At 43.9% G+C, this 23,512-nt stretch overlaps 1 long non-coding RNA gene across 4 annotated transcripts in view; it reads left to right on the forward strand.

Annotated features, from left to right (window-relative positions):
- The window catches only part of LOC122912218, a 46,221-nt gene extending 22,919 nt beyond the window's left edge, over window positions 1-23,302 (forward strand). The window contains exons 1-3 of one of the 4 annotated variants that reach the window (XR_006385572.1): window positions 6,294-6,329; window positions 18,022-18,170; window positions 20,928-23,301. This is a non-coding gene — a long non-coding RNA (uncharacterized LOC122912218). Of the gene's footprint in view, window positions 1-6,293; window positions 6,330-18,021; window positions 18,171-20,927 lie in introns of those variants that run through there. The other 3 variants (XR_006385569.1, XR_006385571.1, XR_006385570.1) reach the window with 3 other exon arrangements.
- Window positions 23,303-23,512: the final 210 nt, after the last annotated feature.

A 23,512-nucleotide genomic window follows, 5' to 3' on the forward strand; every position in this document is an offset into this window, starting at 1 on the left:
TAGACTTCAAGGCCTGCCCCTCACTGACACTGATCCCTTTCAAAATGTTGTATCCCACTCAGATTCCTGATTTGGAATTACAGGGCCCAGAAATGACCCCATTACAGAACCTACCAAACCCATATCTCCCACTGGCAAAGCACACCAAAATACTCTTGGACGACTTTTTTGCCATCCTTGTGTGAGGCAGCCTAGCTCTTATGCATTGAGGGGGCTGGGGGTGGGGTCCCCATAAACTCCCCACCAAACTGGGAGGCCAAGCCTCAAGCACCCTGTACCTCGTTACCTAGCACGCGTCTGGCACATTTTAGGTGTCCGGAAGCCATTTGCAGCACTGTTAAATGGCAGTGAATTTGCACGAAGTCAGAGTCTGCCTAACCAGTTTCTTACTCATGGAGCCCCAGAGGACTAGGCCTTGTAGAACTGTTTCTGGTGACCAGGAGAAAGGGTGCTCTGTCCTACGTAAACAGGGCCATGGAGATGACCCCCATCCCCAGACGAGCCCTGGGTGCTGGTGAGTGGATCTGCCGAGTGAGTTTTCATGGCGGTACAACGCAGGTAGACTCTCTCCCAGGAAAGGGCTCTGTCTCCCCTCTTTGAAAAGATGCATCAGCATTTTTGTGACACAAAGAAAACAAATCTAGTTATATGATCTAAATCTCTCAAACACAAGAAAGCAAACTGACATGGGTTACCAAATGAGAAGAGTGAAGAAAAACCTCAGCTGCCATAGGACCCCGCCCTTTCACTTCTGGATATACACACCCAGAAGGAAGGAAAGCTGGGACTTGGATGGATGTGTCCACCACGTTCATAGCCACATCGCTCGGAACAGCCGAAAAGTGCAAGTCACCAGTGTTCACCTGCAGATGAGCAGATAAGCAGAATGTGGGCTATGCATACAATGGAATAGTAGTCCGTCTTTTTTTTTTTTTTTTTAAGTTTTTTATTTATTTAAGTAATCTCTGCACTCCACAGAGTCCATGACCCTGAGATCAAGAGTTGCATGGTGTTCCGACTGAGCCGGCCAGGCGCCCTGGAATAGAATTCAGTCTTAAACAGGAATGAATTTAACACATACTGCAGTGAACCTTGAGGATATTACACGAAATAAGGCTGTCACAGAAGGACAAATACTGTAGGAGTCCATCGATCTGAGGTATCCAGAGTAATCATGTAGAGACAGAAAATGGAATGGTAATTGCCAGGGACAGGGGTAAATAGGGCGTTGTTCAATGGGTTCAGAGTCTCAGTCTGGGGAGACGACTCCAGACTCCAGTCTCAGAGTCTGGACACGGGTTGTGGGATGCTTGCGCTACGGTGTGGTTGCACTTGATGCCAGGGACCCGTACACATAAAACTGGTAAGTGTTATGTCATTATACATTTTATTATGATAAAAAAGCACATGCCGAAAGACCAACCAGATGGAACAAGGAATTAATACTTTTCTTTATTTTACCAATATCTCAACAAGACCGGGTTGATTATCTCTTACAGAACTGTTCTCAGGGCGCCTGGGTGGCTCAGTGAGTTGAGTTTCCCACTCTTGGTTTTGACTCAGGTCATGATCTCAGGCTCCATGACCAGCAGAGAGTCTGCGTGGGATTCTCTGCTTCCATTTCCCTCTGCCCCTCCCCCTTTCTCTCTCTCTCTCTCTCTCAAATAAATCTTTATTACAGAACTGTTCCATAATATAGATGTGAATTATCTGTGAATGTTAATTGCTAATATCAGATGAAGCCTTACTAAGTGTCAGGAGCTGTGCTAAGGGAATTGTGTACATTATCTTAATTCTCAAACCCAGGCTGTGTTGGTACAGGTACTATTTTTATGGTCATTTACAAGTTCAGAAAGTTAAGACTTAGAAAGTTTGAAGGCATTTGCCTGGAAGGCAGGATTAGTGCCTGGTGGACACCAGATTCAACCTTGGATTTACTACTGGAAAGCATATTGCTAATTTCAGAGTTTGGGATCTATTTGGCTTTTTTTTGGTTTGTTTGTGGTGTGTGTGGGGTGTGTGTGTATGTGTGTGTGTGTGTGTGTGTGCGCGCGCACATGCTTAAGAATTTACTTACTTATTTGACAGAGAGAGAGAGAGAGCACAAGCAGGGGGAGCAGCAAGCAGAGGGAGGAGCAGGCTCCCCACTGAGCAGAGAGTCTAATGCGGGACTCGATTCCAGGACCTTGGGATCATGATCTGAGCCAAAAGCAGATGATTAACCAACTGAACCACCCAGGTGTCCCTGTTTCTTTTTAATAGAAAAAAATTTTTTTTCCACTTTAACACTTGCTTAAAGAATTTCTAAGGAAAGGAATCTGAATCAGGAGACTCCAAATGACGCTGATATACCTGGAGAATAGAAGAGTAGAACAGCCCTTCTTTCAGCATTATGCCTGAAACAATGCCTTGAGGGGGCGCCTGGGTGGTTCGGTCAGTTAAGCAGCTCACGTCTTATCCTCAGGGTTGTGAATTCAAGCCCTACATTGGTTTCCACACTGGCTGTGGAGCCTACTTAAAAAAAAAACGTAAAGCGGCCCCTCATATGCACTATGGAGTTGGGGTATTAAAGTCGAAATCCAAGGATGGGGGAACTGGAAAAGCATCGATGAGCAAATATTCCATTATGGATACAAATTTTTAAACTTTTTTGTTTTCAGGTTTTATAATTGGAATTCCTGACACATTGTTCAGTAGTAAGTTTTTTTTAAATAAGCATAAACTGGGCAAAACACTGAGACCAACTAAAGAATTCAGGGATTGTATTCTGGTGATTTATAGAACCGCACCTTCCCCCAAAGGATTGACTGGATGTGTTATTGTATCTTTTTAAGTGTGTGTGTGTGTGTGTGAGAGAGAGAGAGAGAGAGAGAGAATACCTCTCCGACCTTCCACATCCCCATCAGAGTAACAGAAAAGATTCTTTGAAAAGAGTGAGATAACAGCACAGGAAACAAGAAAAAGCGTCATCAGCAAACCAGAAGTTTTGAGAAAAGGCAGATAGATGACTGATGAGAAAGTGTAGAAAACTGTAGGCCTGGGCACAAGAACTGAGCACGTGTCTTCCCAAGGGAGCCCCAGAGGGAGTGCCTGCCCAGAGGACAGGACAACGATATGTTGATGGGCTGTGGGGCCATCATCAGTGGCCTCATTAAGGAGCAGGATACAGCCCTCTGCACAGCTGGGCCCCTTTCTCTGACCTGTGTAAACAGAGCTTCACAGCTGAGACTTTGCCCTCAGGCTAAAAGCCAGCGCTGTCCTCCAGAAGGCAAACTATCTGCTCACAGAACCTTCTTGGTGAGGGTTGTGTGGTCTGGAGGGGATACTGAAGAAATTATTATTTTTTTAAGATTTTATTTATTATTTGACAAGAGAGAGACACAGTGAGAGAGGGAACACAAGCAGAGGAGTTGGAGAGGGGGAAGTGGGCTTCCTGCAGAGCAGGGAGCCCCTTGTGGGGCTCGATCACAGGGCCCTGGGACCCCGGGACCCCTGGACCCCGGGACCATGACCTGAGCCGAAGGCAGATGCTTAATGACTGAGCCACCCAGGCTCCCCAAGAAATTCTGCATCTCTGTAGTAAACTCAGCCTGGAAATCACCAGACTTCAAATGCACCTCCACCCCCCAACCTGGAAACCTCTGGGTTCTGGGATCTGGGGCTTGTGCTTTGCCCACAGGAAACCCTGCCGGGAAGCCCTCCCATCCACAAACTCCACCTACTTAGACAGAAACTGCTGTCATTCTGTTGGAGTGAAAAAGCTTATGAGAAACAAATGTAAACCCCCCCAGGAGGAAACCCACACCAGCTACTGATACTAAATTAAGGTGTTTGTGTAGTTCCTCATTCATTTGTATAAAAGGACAGCAGGGGACCTCAGACTTGGGAGAAAAAACACTACAAAAGGGAAAGCCTTAGAAAAATAAATAACTGAAGCTGGAGGAAAAAGATAATCCAAGCAGTTAAAGAATAAAACAATAAAAATAACCCTAGTGAATGATGCACGCGTAGATCACTCACATTCTTAACACCTGTGTCAGCCAGTTAATACAATTACTATTTAAAACCATTTCAGTAAGAACAATAAAAATGCCAATTCATATCAGAAGAATTTATAATCTGCATACTTTTAAGACAATTATAGTTTGCAATCCCAACATGAAAGAGTTCTTGGAAAGTAAAAATCAAAATTTCAATGGGATTTCTAAGTAGTAATATAAATACAATAGAAGATCCAGTTGGTTACCGGAAGTTGAAGTAAAATGACAGGAAATATGAGAAAAAAATAAGATGCATGGAAGTTAGCTCTAAGAAATCTAATACTTCTCTAAAGGTGATTCCAGAAGGTATAGGGGACCATGGAGAAAATGAAATTGTCAAGAAAATAAATGACGTAAATTTCCCGTACACACAAGAGTTTCTAGATTGACAAAACCCACTCATTACAGAGCAGTAAAAGTGAAGAAACAAAAGTACATGTAGGCAGCATGGAAAAATTTTAGAATTTTAAGAACAAAAAGAAAACCCTGAATGCTTCCAAAGAGGGGGGTAAATAATCAGACTGTGATTGCAGTTTCTTCTCAGCAATATGAGTCACCAGATCATTTATAAAACTCATGTATATTGAGTGAATACTGTGGGCTAGACACTGTTCCAGGTCCTTGTGATGATGTATCGGGAACCAAAGAGACCAAAGTCCTTACCTGGTGGCTCGTTACCAGAATGTTTTCCAGGTTCTAAGGGGGTACAAACAGATCTTTGAATTCTAAACTTTGCCAAACTTCTAATCAAATTTGAGGCCATTTTGGGACATTCAAGATTCCTTACAAAACAAAACCAAAGCTCAAAGAAGACCATTTTGAGACATTCAAGATTCCTTACGAAACAAAACCAAAGCTCAAAGAAGTAATCCAACAAATTGTAATCCAAGAAAGAAAACAGGAAGGATGCCATCTGAGTATGACCCAAAGGAACTGAAGAAAGCAGGAAGAGGAGGAAAGGACAGGAGGGAGAAAGGATCTAGTAGTTCTTAAAGTTTAGAAGACTCTCATTTAAGCTGCAAAATTGCAATTGAATAACATTACATTTCCTTCTCAATGGAGGTTCATCCACACAACTCAGTTTTTCATAACAGAGGACCTATGTGCCTGGCACTGTGCTGAGTGCTTTATATGGATTAACTCTTTTAATCTTCCGAAGACTTAATTATAATAACAGAGCCAAGTATAAATATAGTAAACCATGACCACGTATATATGGAGAGATGTCTGTGTGTAAATCTATCCATAAAACAAAGACTTAAAAGTAGACCTCTTAAGTGACTAGGAATAAGAGCATCTTGTCTAAATAAATAAATCCAGAAGAAGTTTGGGTATTATTTAAAGTTACAAAGAATAATTTAAAATACAGTTTTTAGAGAAATTAGAAATACAACTGAATTATAAATAGTAGAACTAACACAAGTTAGGTCGTAGAGGCGCGCATGCGTGGCTCAGTCTGCTAAGCGTCTACCGGGGCTCAGGGCATGAGCCCAGAGACCTCGGGTGGAGCCCCACATTGGGCTCCCTGCCCAGCTTCGACACTGCTTCACCCTCTGCCCCTCCCCCCGTGCTATCTCTATCTCTCTATTGCTCTCTCTCAAATAAAATCTTTAAAAAATAAAACAAATTAGGAGCTAGAGAAGTTGGAAGTGTAAATATTCTTCCTTATCTCTCAGACGGAAATCAGTAGACACTTTCTAAGCCGATATATGGAGAAACAGAACTATAAGCATATTCTTTTAAATTATAGTAGTGACCGGCTACAGTAGCTGTTAACAATGCCTGTGTGGAGAGCGTCAGCCTGGGCTGCAGGGTATAGAGATCACATTTATTTTATACTCTTCTGTACCGATAACATTGTTTTCTTATTACATGCGTATAAAACTATAAACTAGCATCGAGCTACTTCAAGAATAGTAGATACAATCATTTTTCGAAGAGTGGAAAAAGCCTAAATGAATCTTTTCCACAAACACAGCAATAATATTTAACACAGCATATGTAATTGAAAGAGGAATTACGTAGTCACCGTTGCTAAATGTTTACAAAGGGTCGCGGTTTGTAGGAAAAGTGTCTCAGGTCAAAGAGAGCTTCACATATTAGCTACTTGACTTTTTTTTTTTTACGATTTTATTTATTTATTTGGCAGAGAGGCAGAGAGGAGGAAGCAGGCCCCCCGCCGAGCAGAGAGCCCAACGCGGGGCTCCATCCCAGGACCCTGAGATCATGACCTGAGTCGAAGGCAGAGGATCAACCCACTGAGGCACCCAGGCGCCCCAAGAAATTTGGGTAATTTCTAAGTTCTTTCCATTTTTGAAGGCCTGTCATCCAAATGATAATGATATTGTAATCTTTCAGTGCGTGCCGTAATATTTCAAAGGTCTTTCCTTTGATCGATCCTTTCTGACCCTCACACCAACAGCGTGAAGCAGTGAGGAGAGATGAAGTGCTGGCCAGGTCACCAGGCTGCTTGGGGACAGAGCAGGGTAAGACAGACTTTCTGACCCCTATGCCACTGCATTCCATGGCTCAATAAATAAATATTAACTATGGCATCTTATTCTGCTTTGACAGAGGACTAATCCTCAGTGATGAATTCCTGTTTTTGAAAGTTCAAAGTCCTTAGTTCATCAGTTTTCGAGCCATTTGTAGGATCAACAGGGATAGGACACATGATACTGGTAACTTTTTCCAAATTCACAATTAGAAAAGATGGAGAGTGGGTTTTACTTTTTCAACTTAAAAAAAAGTCAAGTAGTGGGGCGCCTGGGTGGCTCAGTGGGTTAAGCCTCTGCCTTCGGCTCAGGTCATGATCTCAGGGTCCTGGGATTGAGCCCTGCATCGGGCTCTCTGCTCAGTGGGGAGCCTGCTTCCTCCTCTCTCTCTGCCTGCTTCTCTGCCTACTTGTGATCTCTGTCTGTCAAATAAATAAATAAATCTTTAAAAAAAAAAAAAAGAAATTATCCAAATTTCTTTAATTCACAGTTTGATTTTCTCATCTGTCACTTGCTTAGAACCCCTGCATATGTTAACTCTTACGATAGAATTTGAATTAAAAGTATATTTTTCTGAGCTACATCCTCTTCTAAAATTACAAGGAATCATAGACTCTTCATGCTGCAAAGGGTTACCAGCCACCTCGTGTTTTAATTCCCTTGTTTTAAACATGAAGCAATATTAGCCAAAGAACATACTTGGGCTAAGATAAACACAGGACGGTGAACCCAGACCCGGGGTTAAAAACCGGTCCCAGATTCCCAGTCTACATCCGTTTCCACATCACTGCCAAAGCAAGAAATAAATGGCCATTTATGGATAATCACAGTTAGTAAAGGTATATACTGCCCTGACTAGAGTATGCTAATTTTTCTAACCATTCTTGTAATATTCAAAAAGATGTTCCTTTCTTCCCGGCACCTGAATGGCTCAGTAGGTTGAGTGTCTGCTTTTGGCTCAGGTCAGGATCCCAGCATCCTGGGGTTGGAGCCCCGTGTGGGGCTCTCTGCTCAGTGGCGAGTCTGCTTCTCCCTCTGCCCTCTGCCGCTCATCCTGCTTATGCAAACTCTCTTTCTCTCTCTCTGTCAAATAAATAAATACAATCTTTTTTTTTTAAAAGTTCCTTTCCTCAAGCAGCAACTATATAACAAACTGAACAAAAATGTAAAAAAATGAATGAAAAAAATTTTAAGTAATTATACTTAAAAATAATGTAAATACTCAAATCTATGCTGTAAATAAAACTATGTTTGAAAGCTATCAGAACAATTAGACATTTAATAGTCACGTTAATTACCAGCATTTCAGTAAAACTTGCTTACTTTTTACCCTTCCCACAAACCCACAGAGGAGAGGCCGAAGATATAAATGGTTAAGAAGACAGGGTTTTCAATCAAGATATGAGTTTAAATCCTAGCTCTGCCCTTTACTAGGTATATAGATTTTGAAAATGTTCTCAACCTCCCTCAGCCTCATTTCTCTCCTCTGTATTATGGGAACAGTAATGATTCTTTCATAGGGTTGTTGTAAAGATTAAAAACCCACATAATTCAATAAATGGGACTATTTGTTATTATTTGGGATTTTTACAGGGGAAGAAACTAGAGCTCATAGCAATTGTTTGCTCAGCTAATAAGCAGTGGAGACAAGACTGAAATCTGGGTCTTGCCACTTTGTTCTTCCATGCTGCCCAGCGTCTATACCAGCGCTTTGTGAACCACACGGGAAAAATCCTCCTCTGACCCCACGGCCCGATGCGCAGCTTTTCCACAACCAAGAGAAAGGTTCTCCTCCTAAGTAGGACAGCCTTCTCAGCCGATTTCAGATGATATGGCCTCCAAACGGATGCGTCTCTTTTGGTGCCTGCCAACGGGAGTCACTTGATTCTTTCAAGTTCACAGCCCTCGTGTGCTGGAGAGGAGGTGGGGTGGGGGTGCCTGCCCATCTGTGTTGCACAAGCCTCTATTATACTCTTGTCCCTCCTCACTCACCCTGTGTCCCGTGAGGAGGACTCCCATGCCATCCACTGCCCCCCACCCACCCATGCCAGGCGTCTCCGGCCATGATTGGGAAGGCTGAGAGGGTCCTTATCCTTCTTCACCTTGGGGTCTGGGTGCTGGCTCTTCAGCACTCAAATCCTCCCCAAGCACCCTAAACTTGTCCCTGAGGGGCCTCAAGCAAATTTGACTTCCCCTGCCCTGGGCATTAGGAGTCCCCATCTTTGTATTTGTGTAGCTCTCAGAGCCCAGCGTGAGCTGAACACTCCATCAGTGAGTTCTCACTCCATCAGTGTTTGCTGGAAAAAAGTTGGAAGGAAGAAGGACGAAAGGGAGGAATCCATGGTCTTGTCACACTAGAGTTTCTTGAAAATGGTGTAACAGTGAGGTCACCTTCCTAGTTCCAAAGCTATTTACGATATTTATATTTTTTAATCTATCTACTTACCTGTATCTGGAAGTATTGATAAGAGAGAAATCACTCTAATTTTAGTCTCAGAAGTCATACTTAAAATTTTGGAGTAAGTGTATGTGTGTGCTTGTGTGTGCGCGTGTGCGTGCGTGTGTGTATGTGTGTGTGTAATTTGGGTTGGACCTCAGCACTTTGAGAGCTGAACTGCAAATAGGAGTGGACTCCGGGAGTCGGACTTGGAAATCCAAAGCCCCGAGTTCTTACAGATACGCCTCCAAGCTTCTGTGTAAACCTGGTTGAGTCACACTCACAGAACTGTTAAGACGGAAGCAATTTTAAAGGATGTCACTGTTACAGAACTGTCATGGGCAGTGATGACAATGTGTTCTGAACAGTCGGTTTTGTAAAGACCCTTGAGAGTGATTCATGCACTATCCAAATCTCCTCAATGCTTATTGATCTTTATGGATCCTGTTTTACCATTTGAGTCTTATCTGTTTGTACTTTCTCCCTGCGTCAATGAATGCTTCTAGAATTCACGACTTACGGCTGTGCTGCCGTTCATTCCCACTAATCCTGTTCTGACGTGGCTTTAGAATCTGTTCCCGGCCTCTCTGCTCACATCCTGACTCCCCTACTCTTTCGATAATTCTCGCTGAGACGCAACAGCCTCCTAACACTTACATCTGCATTTTTTATGATCATTCTCCACTATGTCTGCTCTATTCTAGGACATTTAAATAAATTCAGGCGGCCGTAGCTCTGAGAGCGAACAAAAGCTCAGCTGTTGGCTGTCGCTGGCTTGGCTATTTCCTGAAACATTCTCTGGTCTCCGATCTCTTGGCATTCTGTTCCAGCTCCTTATACCAGTTGCAGAAACTCCAGGCTTTGATTACCTAGGATGAACGTGATTCTCTTTCACTCTGCATTCTCTCTGACCGAACATCGCTCCCATTCATAAGCCCATATCTGCAACCGAGGCTAAAAATTACTTTCATTGCCCCATTCTGGCTCTGACGGAGTCATTTTAGCCCAACAGCCTACTCATCCTGAAAAGGAGAACAGGCAGAGTCTGTCGTTAACGCGTTGTTCCAACACTCAGACTGTAACGTGGTTCTCTCTGATTCTAGTGCCAACAGCAGCATGTTAGTGTGGTTGTCCGAGGTTTGTGACTTGGCTGGTATGAGGCACGAAGGATCTTTGGGAACAGAAGGCTGGGTGGGAAGGAAACAGAAGCCAGTTCTTAGGGAACACCCACCAGTGGGATGGACGGTAGACTGGGGAGAATTGACCGAGCATCGCAGGCTGGCCGTGGGGAAGATTAGATGAGGCACAGGCAGGAGAGCTCACCAGTCTCAGCTACCAGTCCAGAAGCTGTTGCTTCTGCCACAGCAGCCAGCCAGATTACACTCTTCAGGTTTTTATCTTAAGAAGCATACACAGGGGGTGCCTGGCTGGCTCCTTTGGTGGAGTGAGTGACTCTTGACCTCAGAGTTTTGAGTTCAAGCCCCACACTGGGTGTAGAGATCACTTAAAAAAATCTTTTTTTTAAAAAAGCATACATATAAATAAATCCTTTCTAGGGATTCCATTCGTTCCTTTGGTAAATAGTTAGGCACCAACTGTATACCAGACATTGAGTGAACAGTGAAAAGGGAGGCTGGCTTTCCTGACTTCCTTGGCAAGCTTTGTTAAATAACTTGGCTTGTACCATCCTTCTTTACTGTCTTATCGATATTAGAATGGGTTTTGGACCAGGAGATGTGTCTTTTAACCAGTGAATTTATGCAAACAGTTCTCAGATGGGCCACAAATATGTGGCCAAGATAACATTACAATCTTCATTCCTGCTCTGGAATAAGGATGCAACCTTTCAGTAAAAGAAATCCTTCATAGACAAATAACAAAATTACACATTGGTGGTTTCTGGATGTTTTGAATTTTCCAATCAGTTTTTTTCAACTGGTCATCCCTCTATATTCAGTTCAAAGAAAAAAAAAATCCCAACCTGGACTCTTGGATAGTTAATCATCACAACACAGTTTTCAACAATACACCCTTGTGTTTATGCTGTCAGGAATACTCAGTGACCCAACAAGAAATGATTACATTTTGTTGAACTCGTGTCTTACAGCAGGATTGATAACAAAACAAAAAACTAGTCTCTTGAGAAGAAACTAATTCATACCCCTAAGACTCAGTGTCCAGTGAGAGAGATCACTTCCATAAATAAAGAGGCATGTCCTATTCTTGACTTGGAAGACACACATTGTAAAGATGTCCCTTTTTCCTAAAACCAACCTACAAATTTATTACAGCCCAATAAAAACTCTAGTGGAATCTTTTTGGAACTTGGCAAAGCAGTTTTGGAGTTTGGAAGAATAAAAACATATAAGGAAGATCCAAACACAAGGACTTTCTGGAGGACTTTGGCAGTCATTGAAACTGCAGTATTTACCACTGACATATACTGCTTTAGGGACAGGTAGATGATCGATCAAACAAAATGCTGAGCACAGGAGCAGATCCAAACAGGAACAGGATTTGATTATAACACAAAGTGGTGAAAAGAAATGTGTTACTCAGACCAGACATCATGGCTAGTCATTTGGGAAAAGAATAAAGCTGGATCCCTGCCTTGAACTTCCAATTGAAATAAGGATTTAAATGTTTTAAAAATCACAAAGCACTGAAAACTCTTTTTTTTTTTAAGATTTTTATTTATTTATTTGACAGAGAGAAATCACAAGTAGATGGAGAGGCAGGCAGAGAGAGAGAGAGAGGGAAGCAGGCTCCTGCTGAGCAGAGAGCCCGATGCGGGACTCGATCCCAGGACCCTGAGATCATGACCTGAGCCGAAGGCAGCGGCTTAACCCAGTGAGCCACCCAGGCGTCCCAACACTGAAAACTCTATGATGAATGTTTTTATGATTTCTTAAGGGAAGGGGCCTTTAAGCCTGACACGAGGCTCCTCACTGCGAGGGTTCCTGGTGTGACAGATACGCCGCCTCCTCCTGCAGGAGCTGGGGGCCATAGGTCCTCTTCCAGCCCAAGCATCATGGCCTTGAGGAGGGGTGTGGAGGGAACACCCCGTGACTTGCTGATGAGAGAAGAAAGTGTTCAAGACTGGATCTTACCTGAGACACCCGCACTAGTGCAGCTACTGCTGTGGGTCCACCCACATAGGGATGGCCTTGAAGGACAGTGGGCAGGAACATCTTCCCATGGTTAACACTCCAAGCAGTGCAGGGGAGGCTCTGTCAATGGAGTGTATGACTCTTGATCTTGGGTCATGAGATTCCTTCAAAAATGAATTGATGGTAAGAAAAGAAAAGAAAAATGGTATTATTAAAAAACAAACAAAAAACTCCAGGGCATCGTCTTGCCCACCTTCCTGGAAAGAGCAATGGCCTTAGAGTTTAGAATCCAAGGGGACAAAGGCTTCAGTCAAGGAACGCATTCACGATTCCACTGAATTGGAAAATGAAGTTCTTATCTTGCCATTTTTTTTGGCACACAGAAAAGAAAGTTCAAGGGTAGGCTCGGTGATTAATTCTGATTATAAAGGGAAGGAGAGGTACTGTAGCAAACAGTAATCCCCCGACACACCCCGTCATGATCCCACGGCAGTGTTACAAGCCAACAGGACATGCTTAGAATGCCACATAGCGGGGCACAGGTCCCTTGGGAATGAAAATTTGGGTCACTCCAATGAGGAAAGAGCCCTGACCAGCTAAAAAACAGATAGAAGGCAAAAGATCAGTTTTGTTTTTTCAGGATAGTATGAATGTATTTTGGCTTATGAATCCCAGGAAGTAGATTAACTAACATGTCAGTGTATTTTCATTTTAACCACAAAATCTGCTCGAGGTTCAAAGAGGAAGACCCTTGGGGCGCCTGGGTGGCTCAGTGGGTTAAAGCCTCTGCCTTCGGCTCAGGTCATGATCCCAGGGTCCTGGGATGGAGTCCCGCATCGGGCTCTCTGCTCAGCGGGGAGCCTGCTTCCCCCTCTCTCTCCCTCTGCCTGCCTCTCTGCCTACTTGTGATCTCTGGCAAATAAATAAATAAAATATAAAAAAAAAAAAAAAAGAGGAAGACCTTTTTTTTTTTTTTTTTTTTTTTGGTTACGAGTGTTCTGCAGAGGAATTCATACCACCTGCGACTTTTCATCTTGCTCTCTCTCTCCAACCTCGTTCAACCCCTGCCTCTGGGCCCCGAGAGCTCTCTCTCCTTGCCCCACAGTACTTTGCTATGTGGCCTCTCAGTTGGCCACACGAGTTCCATCTTGATACACACACATCTTGTGCTCGTACCCCCCTTCTCCTTCCATGGCTACTCATCTAGTACTGAGGTACTTCAGGGTTCAGCCCAGCAGGCCTCCTTGAAGCCTCATGAGTAGATGCCCCATGGAACTAATGGCATCCTTCCTACTTTGCTCAGAAGTACCTAGAACACTCTGTTGGCATTGTGGGTTCGTGTTTGTCTCCGCTTACCAGATTTACCACTACCCCAGGGTTTGGCACCAAGAAGAGCATATAGTAGGTGCTCAACGGTACTTGAGAAGTACATGGCTGAATAGTCAGTGTTGGGGCAGGCTGAGAATGAATAGGCTTCCAGCCCAGACTTTATTTATTTATTTATGTTTATGATTTTATTTATTTGTTTATTTGAGAGGAGGAGAGAGCAGAGGAGCAGGGCGGGGCCCGGCCAGGGTGCTCCAAGCTGAGTGCAAACCCCACCCAGGGCTCAGTGTCATAACCCTGAGATCATGACCTGTACCCAAACCAAGAGTTGGACGCTTAACCCACTGAGCCACCCAGGCACCCCTCAGCCACAGACTCTAAATGGAACAAGTATTTCTCTAAATTGATTCTACCCTAAAGAACTAAAACTGAGATACTGAAGCACTTAGAAAGAGCCAGAATTCATTCTATTCTCTAGAACATGTAAAATGTAACTATTTTTCAGACCCAGTGTTTAAGGGGGAAAGGTTAGGTTAGCTTCCGGGCCTGTGGGTCCAAAAAGACACCTGGTAAGAACCAGTTGGCCTTTTGCCAGCTGTGACTCTGACCACGTGCCTGTCCTCTCCTGGTTAAAGGACAAGAAGAAGTTGTAGAAACACAACAGGGAACTCCAGTGCATTTTTCAGGATTGGCAGCTTCCGTGACCATGAAGGCTTGGAGGAGTTCTGTATTGTTGGTGTAGGTCACGGTTTGCGTCTGCATTCCAGACTTCCATCACTCAGTGATTGACTTCTTCCTCCCCCTAACATTTTCCCGAGGTATGATAATCTGTTTGTAAACGCACTGTGTCTTAAGAGCATGTACAGTTCTGGGAAAGCTTCACCTTCCTTCTTTTTTCTCAAAGACGGTTTTTTCCAAGGGGCCCATTTTAACCCACCATCGTTGGGGTGTACTGACCATGGCAGAAGTCTTGTGATTTCTCCAAGTGGTCCTTATTTTGCCCTGAGTGTATTTCAGTCATTTTTGTATCCGGTTGGCCTGTCTAATTTGAATGATGATTTCTGCCGGGCAGGGGACTACTCACATCCAGCTTTCTGCTTGGGGTAGTGACTCACTGAGTCAGATTTTCATTCCACAAACTCAGAGCAAATTAGGTACCAATGGGGAGCTACATTAAAGCTTTTGGGATAGGAGAAGTGATTTTATGTACTAAAGGAGTAATTTACCAAATGTTCCTTAGTGATCTGAGAAAAAAATTGCCGAGCTTCTCATAGCAGTTGATTTGTTTCCAGGAAGTTAGTCAAAGGGAGGATCTGAGCTAATATGAATAAATGGATGATCTTAGATCTTACCAGTTCTCAAAGCAATGATGTGGCCTAATTCAGTGAGCATGTAAAGAAAATGTGCTCAAAGACACAGACCTGGCTCTCTGAACACTGAAATTTGCTCTGTTTTCCTCTCCGAGGAAAATAACCCAAGGAGAAATTGTTTGCCCCTCATGACTTCTCTGGGGTTAATTTTTTACTTTACACACCAAATGATAGTGAAAACGTGCACTTTTAATCTCACATTACCACACACCAGGCCTCTCTTGTCATCGTGTACTCCTGAAGCATGTTCGCCATTTTGAACTTAGAAAGTCAGTATTTGTCACGTTGAAAGAGGAGTCCTCTAATGGCTTCATCAGCCCTCCCCACCTCTTCACAATCACCGACAAATCTTCACACAGTCTACAGCCTCAGTGGAATCTCTAGTAATCAATTGCTTTACAATAATCTGAACAGAATGGGATCCACCACAAATATCTCTGGTGCTCGCTGTGTGCCAAACAGTGAGCCAAACACTGCAGATAAAATGGTGCCTGAAAGCGTCTTCATCCTTACATTCATGAAATTTATACTCCGGCTGGAAAGGTGGACATAACAAGTCTTCATGTAATAAATGTCTGATCAAAACTCTCAAACATGTCTAATCAAAACTCTGAGAATTTTGATCCCACTAGGAAACTGAATCCATTTGGATCGAGGTCTCCACTGACCTTCATATGGCTAAATCCAATGGTCAGTTTTTGGTCAGTCTTACTGAGCTTCTCAAAAGTATTTGATATAGTTGATCACCCCCTCCTTTTATAAACACTTCTTCAGTTGATTTCCAATTCCAGTTATACTCTAAAATGTGTAATCTCTAAATTCATTCATGAGTCCCACATTCAGTTACAACCCTGGTCATTTTTCTAAATTTGACACCCATATGTCTAACTGCCTACTCGGCATTCCTTCTCAGATGCGTATTAGCATCTCAAACTAAACATGCCCCAAACTGAATCCCCTTTTCTACTCCACGCAAACCTACCTCTTCCCTAGTGCTCACTCTTTTGCTAGACAGAACTCATATTCATTCAGTGATTAGGCCACAAATCTTGGAATTGTCCATAGCTTTCTTTTCTTTCGTCCTCCTCATTCAACTTAACAAAAGCTCCTGTTGGATTTTCTTTCATCCTGTAACACAGTTTCACCATCTCCCACTGCCTTCATCACCACTCTCTTCCTCCAAGACACCATTTTCTATCCTCTGGATCATTCTAGTGAATTCCCACTTGACCTCTTTGATTCCACTCTTGTTCTAGTCTCTGTAGAGCAGTCAGAGAGAACCTTGTAAAACATTGGTCTGATTATATCATTTCCTTGTTTATATCCTTTCAATGGCTTCCCGTCACACTTGGGTAAAATCCCTACCACGGCATGTAGGGCTTTACGTGATCTGGTCTTTACCTGCCTCCCTGCTCACCTTCCCTCCTACTCTTCCGGGTATTCTGGAGTTTGCTCTGTACATTCCTACTTTGGGATCTCGGCATTTGCTTCCATTCGCCTAGGATGTTGCTCACCTAGACATCACGATGGCTCTTTTCTTTAGTTCAGTTCATGCATGTCTCTGTTCAAATGTCAACTTTCAGAGAGGACTTTCCTTGTTACTAAATTAAACTACTCAAACAGCACTCCATCCCCATCTCTTTCTGTCAACCCTCTTGACATACTTTGTTTTCTTTCCAGTTCTTATCACCCCCTCACTTTGTGTGTGTGTGTGTGTGTGTGCGCACGCATGTGTGCATGTATGTGTGCTTGTCGTGTGTGTGTTTATTGTGTGTCTCTGTTAGGATGTAAGACTCAAAAGCACAGGAAGTTTTGTCTTATTCACTTTCGTATCCCCGGTGCCTGGAACGATGAGTGTCTGGCACATTAGAAGGATTCTTCACATCTAGGTTGCATAAATGAGTGTAATGATGGTAAAAAGGCAAATTGCAGGGGATGATAAGGTAGCGTACGTGGGCAGAACACAGAGTGAGGCATCAGGGAAGGAGGTGGATACGCATTCTGGAGAACATTTCTAAACAGAAGAGGCCGCCGTGCTAGTGTGGATATCAGCGTTCTCTGATAGTCTCAAGACGGTAGCACACCCTCCTTCTGAGCTGACCCGCGGGGGGTAAACATAAAAGCTCTATTGAAGAAAAATGTTTTTCATGTATAATTTGGTTTTACTTTTTCCCAGAGAAATGTGACCAGCAATATCCCATTTATCTGTGTGACAGATCTGGTAGGTAGTTGGACAAGAGAGATGAAAGAAGAGGGAGAGGAAAGCAATAATGGCAGTTTTGTCTCAGTGAAAAAGCCGTGAAACAGAGAGAAGTCTTGTGACATAGCCAGCATGATAGCGGGCAACTAGAAATGTCATTGATCCTCCTAGTTTATTACTGATCTCTTCCTCCAGGCCCTGAGGTAGGGGAGGAGGGGGAGAGAAGCTTCTGCGTATCTGTCCAGAGTGGATATGTTTCCTGTCTCCTCAGCCCAGACTACCACCTGCCATTCTCCTCATGACTCCCCCAGGTCTAAAGTGGGGCAAGCAGGAGAGGTTTAAGGAGAGAGAAGGTGCTCTAGATATTATTTGTTGAATTGATAAATTAGTTGGTAAGGGAAAAGGGAGCAAGAAAGCAGGTTCTTCTGAGTGAATTCATGTGTACTCATGCCCAGGTACAAGTCCGTGATTTGGGCGTCTGTGAAGGAAAGGAACGCAGTTAATAGCATGAACAGAATTGAAATGTATGGAACTGGGACACAGTCACATGGAGAATTACCTAAATTTCTCAGCCTTTTGTGTTTCTACTCTTAGTGACCTCTCAACTATCAGATAGTTCATATTTATGTCAAAGTATCTTTTCTTAAAGACTATGAAGAAACTGTATTTGTCAGGTACAACTTTACTGACATATCAGATTTGATTGTGTCACTTCGTTATCCCCCTGCAATCTGGGCACACGATAAGGTCAGAAGGACCGTATCAAACAGCATCACTCTGACTTGGCCCACAGCAGGCCTCCATTCTGTCTGTTCGGGGAAGGCCGTCCACAGATGTGATGCCTGTGGCTAGAGCACAACATCTCTCATTCCCCCCCTTTCCGCCTCTGATGTGTACCCTCAGTGGCCCTCTGTGAGCTTCTCTAGCTCAGTGTCCCTGTGACCGTGCCCTGTTTCACTCCCAGCCCTCCAAACCCTACTCTTCTCTGGACTCCTGCCCCCAAATTCTGAGGCACAGAATGTTCTGCTCTTTCTTTTCTGCAGCCTGCCAGTGTAGCAGGAGGCTGACTCGCAGGGCCTGGACATCCCATTCATGTCATAACACGGCCCAAAGACCGGATGCTGTGTCTGAGAAGATCACTCTGCCTCGTTTCCTACTCCTTAGGAAAGATGACAGGTTATGGAAGATAATGGTAAGTGGCTCCTGAAAAGCCTCTCTGAAACCTCCTGTCCATTTGTGCCTCTCACTCCACAGCCTGAAAGGCAGCATCCTTGCTTGTCCATCTTTCCTTGCATCCAGAGAGGCCCTGCGACCCGGTGCTGGCCCATGGGGCACACCTGGGGCTGCTGGTCAAGGGAGAGGGGTTGATAAGAGAAATTCTCTCTTGAGTGTAGAAGTGATGGCTAGACCTCCAGTGTCATCATGTAGCCAGGAAAGAAAGGTCAAAAGAATCAAATACATCAACCTGACATCACCAACTTAGAGAACCAAGGCCAGCCCTTCTTGTTAAGTGAGAAAAATAAGCTTCTGTCTTTCAAGTGGCTGTAGGTGGTTTTCCTGTTGTTTAGGGGTGAACGTAAGTACATGGGTGCTGCCTCACCACATCACAGCCCCCTTTACAGGCTTTGTAAGCAGAAGCTTAGGGCCTCTTCGTCACCATGAAAGAGCTAAGATGTTTTATTTTTTAACATAGGCTAATTGGAGGCTAGAGCTGAATTATTTAAGAAAAGGGAGGGATTGGGGGGTGGGAGGTCGGGGTACCAGGTGGTGGGTATTATAGAGGGCACGGATTGCATGGAGCACTGGGTGTGGTGAAAAAATAATGATACAGTTATGCTGAAAATAAATAAATTAAAGAAAAGAAAAGGGAGGGATCTAATATGGGGAAAGATAAAGAGTCCCAAGATTGGGAAGAATGGGAAACCATTAGATCCTACAAAGAGTGGGGCTTCGAGTGGCTCCCACCCAGTGCCTCAGAGGGGCAGGACCTCAGAGGGGTGTTACCTGTGTTACCAAGTGCCGCAGTCCTGAGAGTGAAGTTAGGATCATCTGTAGCTAAGTCTGTGGTTAATAAAGAAGTTCATCATAAAGGTATCTGTCTACCCATTGAATGCTTGGAGACAACTAAGGAGCAACTGAAAATGGCGTCATGTAGTAGTAGAAGGAGTAAGTGTAGCTCTGGCAACTGTGTAGACTAAGGGCCAGGCCTCCTGGACCTACAGGTTCTTACATTTTTGTGCGATCTGATTGTCTGTGGAGAAGTGATGGGAATCATGCCTGACTATCATTAGACTTTCCATCTGCCCTCAAACATACAGAGGGGATTAAGCTAGACTTCATTTTTTTAACCTATGTCTTTATGTTTAAGTTAAGTTTCTTGTAGATAGTATATTCGTGGTATTCTTGGGTATTGTTTTTCTGTCTAATCTTTTCATTTTATCCAAGTAATTTTTGTGATTTTAATAAGTGTGTTTAGGCCATTTGCATTTAATGTACTTATGATATGGGAATTAAAATTTGCCATTTGTAGTTGTTTTGTTCATTCCACTTTTGTTCAGTCCATCTCTTTTTGCCTTCTTTTGGATTCCTTGAGTGTTGCATTTGGGGGGGCTTCATTTTAAAACCACTACAAACTAACTAGTTTTTACCTCCTCTTCAAAAAATGTTAGTGCTTACTCTAGGATTTAAATATGCATGTCTAATTCATAAGTGGCCACTTTCAAATACTATTAAAGGACTTCATATATTGTATAAGGGCCTTACAACAGTGTCTTTCCAATTCCACTCTTCCATCCTTTGGGCTATAGTTAGCATACATTGAACTTCCACATATGTTGCAAAAACAAAATATGTTGATACAACTGATCTTTGCTTTAGATAATCAGTTATCTTTTAGAGAAGTTAAGGTAAGGAAAAAAAGATTTTTATATTTACCTTCACGTATACCAGAGGTCTTCCTTTCTTTGCGCAGATCTGAGTACAAAATAGTATCTTTCTAAAGTCCATAAAAATATTTTCCTAAAATTGTATAAGGAAAACCTTACATCGTCCCAGAGACCGTTTGTCAAGGTCCGTAAAAGACAAGAACTGATATCCAAGTTGCTCCTTTTTAATGTGTGTGTACATGAGGCGGCGCACTGCGCAGCTAACCATTTCTCCTCTTCGGAAGAACTCTTTTGTATGGACAGAGTTGTATATGTCAAAATATCTATATTCCGGGCTTTCTAGAAAGTTCAAACTTTGACTCTTTTGGACATGTCATTACTGTCACAAATTACTGTACAAATTACTGTACAAATTAGTGTACAAATTACTTGGAACATGTATTTTGACTCTACTGCTTAGATCGCCATTTGTGGCCTATTTACATGTTGATGCCAAATTCCATTAAAATGGCCTATGTGCTAAATTAAAAGTCAGTTAAACAAGGCAGAGTAATTTTAAAGTCCTTAAAGTCCCAATATCTATTGTTAGACATTTAGCAGCTGAGATATTTCAACATTATTCCCAAACTATAACACTTGTTATGTGAACTGCCTCTAGAAAGTACGATTCGAGGAGAATGCAGCGGTGTCTCTAATGGAGACCCAGAGGTAGGTCCTTATCAGCCTCGTGTTCCCTCATTCTCTGGCAGATGGCAGATATGCTTCTTTGGAATATATTTGAGAGAGAAAATAGCTTCTTACAGGCCATAATTGTCATGGTGCAGTGTTTGCAAATATAGAATTCACATCCTTTTGCATTTATTTGGGTTTTGTAGTTTATTTTCGTGTTGCTTTTGTGTGTCTCCACATAAGTCATCAGTCTTACTTCAAAAGTAATAATATTTGTCAGAAAAGGTATCTATGTATTTTAAAATATCCATGTCCTGAATTAATGGTCCAAGGAGCTGTCCAGATTTAAAGTGAATTTTTATTTCTCTGTTTCCATTTTTGGGGATCTGTGTCAGAGAGGCCAGTGTCCTACACAGAGTTCTCAGATGGCCTGTGCTCCAAGTCCTAGCTCCTGAGCCCAGTCTCCAGTCTGATCCAGTCATGACTTCTGACGACGTCTTGCCCAGGCTTCGATCACAGAATACCACCCACTGGGTGGCACATAAAAACTAAGCAGTTATTTCTCACAGTTCAGGAGGCTGGAGGTAGAAGATGGGCGTGCCAGCGTGGCTCTGGAGGGAGTCCTCTTCTGGGTGGCCCACGGTTGCCTTCTCACTGTGTGGCAGGGCCGGGAGAGGAAGCAGATTTTCTCGTGAACTCTATGAGGGCACTGTTTCCACTCACTTGCTCCACACTTGGGACCTCATCTAATTCCAAGCAGCTCCCAAAGGCCCTACCTCCCAAGACCCTCACAGCAGGAAGCACGTTTCGACACATGGTTGGGAGAAGGAAGACACAAACATCTGTCCATAACAACAACAAAAAGTGACTGAGAACCTAACAGGTCAGAGCTCAGGAGTCCAGTCACTTGTTTGTGTGTGGAAGGGGAGAGGTGCCGTGACTGCCCAGGTCTGGCCCCCACAAATGCCAGGGTTATCTACCCACTCTAGCCCAGTGCATGGGGAAGCTTCCCCCTGGTTCTTTCCATCCACCTTGGGAGAGGAATACACCTCCTTTACCATCAAAAAATGCTTTTTTGGTGATTGAAAAGGCACTTCTGTTTCCTATCAGTTTTTATTTCCTATTAGGGAACGTTCTCAAATGTGGGATAAGCCAAAGGTTGTGGGGATGCAGATATGAAGTAAATGCTCAGTTCTCTCCATTCCCTCCTCCAAGCTGGCAAGTGGAGTCTGGGAGGCTTCTCGCGTCTCAGCCTCAGGTCCTAGAGGTTCACTCTGTGCTGCGTTGGTTGACGCGCTGTGGGAGAGGAATGGCCGTCTATGGGGAGTAGGAAAGAGGAGAAGAAAGTGATGTCTGTTCCTGAACAGGAAGAGTTTGGGAGTTTGTCTGTAGGACTATCTGGAGAGGGGCTGGCTCTGATCTAATGGCCCACGGTTATCCACTGCCTGGACACTGGCTCTTTTCTTTTCTGAAGGTTCGTAATATCACCAGCTGGGGCCTTCCAGTCTGGCTCACTGTGACTCCATTACTTCCCGACAGGCTTTTCTTCCTGATTTGATCCTGGGTCAAAAACATATGGCACAGACCACACTGGCCCTCAGCTACCTGGCTTCAAGTCACCATCACTATCTCCTGCCTCCATAGCTCATTGTCAATAAATATGTAAACAGACCATCTCAATAAACAATAAACAATAAACAAACTTGATTTGGATTTTCAACTTCAAAAAATTCATTTTCAAGAGTAGGACTAGGTCAGCCATGCGGAAAGCCCCCACTGACACTGACACAAATATGGAAAGGAGAATTAGGGTTGGAGTGAAGCAGTTTTTCTGGAGCCAGAATATTCTGGTTGCACACACGTGTGTGGATGAAGGGCACAGTGTCTGGGAAGAGCCTGAGAATATGTTCTGAAGATTTGTAACCTTGGGTGATTGAAAGACAAAAAAGTATCTGCTAGACCCTAATTTACAGCCATTTACTGAGCAATTGGTCAGTGACACAGAAAAGAGTGTCACAGGGTTAGAGGACCCAGAAGAAGCCAGCCTTGCTGAGTCTGTAGACCCCTGCTCGTGCAGTCTCCACCCCTATCAACCGTCCCTCCGGCTCTCGCTCCACCTCTGGCCCCGAGTGGACAGCAATGCCGGTTCCACCCACAAGTGTTCAGAATGGGGAGCTGTCCTCCAGATTAACCATGAAAGGGAATGCAAAGCCCCAAGCTCGGACTACTGAGGTCCCGCACAGACCTGTGATTCCTGTCTCTAACTACCAGTCCCTCGTCCCTCCTCATTTTCCAGCTCTCTGGGCCTCAGACAAGGTTGTTCACCTATAAACCCCATAGAGCTGAACAGACCATTTACCTTGAACTTTGAGAAGAGCTTAGTCCCCAGCTCACAACCACCAGAAACAGCTCTGCCTGCAGATGGCAGGGGTCTCTCTCTACCCGCAGCAGTGTTCCCGTGGGAAGTGAGAGAAGGGCTCTCTCGGCTCTTGTCCAATTCTTGGAGTCACAGCCACTTTGTCGTAGCCTCTTACAGCTGCTGCATGTCCCGTACCGATGAGGTCTGTTGTCCTTGGGCTGCAGCCACCTCAGCCGCCGTCGTTCCTGGAGTTATCACAAGGAGATGACGTGTCACTCCCTGTCACATCAGCTCCGCCGGCTCCACAGTGATCACATCTGCCACCATCCCCTCGGCAGCAGCCACCACCTGGCTCCAGCACGGACTGCGGTTCACCTTAGAGCCTCATCTCCCTTCACACAACAAAATAAGTATTTTGTGAGCTAAAGGTAAAGTTTTAAAAAGTGAAGTACAGAAAAAAAAAAAAAGAGGGGTTTTGGTTAAATATGATAGACTGAGCAAAAGGAAAGTCTTAGTCCGTTCCACCCACCTGCCAAAGACAGGTCTGTCACCAGGCTGCACTGTCATCTCTGCGGCCTTTGCTGTCTGTTGCCTGTTTTTTTCCCAAATAATTGAGAAGTA

Source organism: Neovison vison, chromosome 7 (genome assembly GCF_020171115.1).
Source record: "Neovison vison isolate M4711 chromosome 7, ASM_NN_V1, whole genome shotgun sequence".
Lineage (NCBI taxonomy): Eukaryota > Metazoa > Chordata > Mammalia > Carnivora > Mustelidae > Neogale > Neogale vison.